General features: G+C 49.1%; 1 non-coding gene across 1 annotated transcript; it reads left to right on the top strand.

Annotated features, from left to right (window-relative positions):
- The first annotated feature begins 789 nt into the window (after window positions 1-789).
- Window positions 790-905, top strand: LOC132484839 (U5 spliceosomal RNA). Its single transcript, XR_009531380.1, has one exon. It is a non-coding gene; the product is annotated as a U5 spliceosomal RNA (small nuclear RNA).
- Window positions 906-1,244: the final 339 nt, after the last annotated feature.

Below are 1,244 nucleotides of genomic sequence, written 5' to 3'. Positions count from 1 at the left end.
CTTTGGGGTTGGGGAGAGGTCTGTAATGTGAAGAAACTTCTTGTCTTCCCTCCCCCCACATTGTTGTAAATAACTTTTTTTTTTTTTTTTTTTGCGGTACCCGGGCCTCTCACTGCTGTGGCCTCTCCCGTTGCGGAGCACAGGCTCCGGACGCACAGCCTCAGCGGCCATGGCTCACGGGCCCAGCCGCTCCGCGGCATGTGGGATCTTCCCGGACCGGGGCACGAACCCGTGTCCCCTGCATCGGCAGGCGGACTCCCAACTTCGGCGCCACCAGGGAAGCCCTGTTGTAAATAACTTTTTACGGCGAAACCCCAGATTTGCACTTTTTTTTTTTTCTAACTGCTAAGACCATTTTCTTCCTCCTGGTGTTACTGTAACATTTGGAAAAGGAATATATGTCGTCCCTTAAAAAAAAGAAAAACAAAATAAAACAGACTTTCTGGTTGGGCTCGGCGACTATATTCCTATCTGTCTTCTGCTCCGCCCCCTGGTGGTGGCTCTAGACCGAGCAGGAAAACTAATAAAGGAAGGCGTTTGCCAAAGCGCGGGGTTCGTGACCCTGCTTCATTTACATACCCACAGTGCATTGCACTCGGGATCTTGTCTCCCTTCAAAAGCTAGATTCTTCTATTTCTTTTGACTCCCGCTCCCGCTCGAAATCAGGATATTTTCAGAGAATTTTCTGAAATAATGGCAGGACTCACTCGTTGTGTGGGGGTAAATAGTTACCGTTGGTTCCTTGGGACTTCCAGTTAGCCGAGGACTGTGTGAGAGGTTATGACACCGTTGGAGGGGTTTCTCTTCAACACGCGTAAATCTTTCGCCTTTTACTGAAGATTTTCGTGGAGAGAAATAATTCAGAGTGGCTCAACAATTTTTGGAAGCCTTGTCTTCGCAAGGCTAATAAGTTTGTGCAAAAAGAAGAACGTGTTGTGCTTCGGTGTGTGTCTGCTGTTAGCATTCCACGTGGTGGAAAGAGTGATGCTGTTTCGACTTTGTTGTAGGCCGTTTTTGTGGTGGTGTGTTCGGGTTTGTGTTTCTCCCGGGATTCTTTTCGCTGTGTCGTGTTTTCACCTTGATGGTTGGTTTGTTGGTATTCTCGTGTTGAGAAGCGTCACGTCCCTGTGGTTTCGGAAGCCGACCAAGCGCCTGCAGTCCCAGCAGAGTCAAAGCGAGCTCGGTGTAATATAGGGGTGATCCGTGCTTGCGATTTTGTGGCTGTCATTCGTAGGCAGCTGGAC

Source organism: Mesoplodon densirostris, chromosome 2 (genome assembly GCF_025265405.1).
Source record: "Mesoplodon densirostris isolate mMesDen1 chromosome 2, mMesDen1 primary haplotype, whole genome shotgun sequence".
NCBI classification, from domain to species: Eukaryota; Metazoa; Chordata; class Mammalia; order Artiodactyla; family Ziphiidae; genus Mesoplodon; species Mesoplodon densirostris.
Note: the sequence above shows the minus strand (reverse complement) of the source record. Positions and strands in the feature narration are given on the sequence as shown.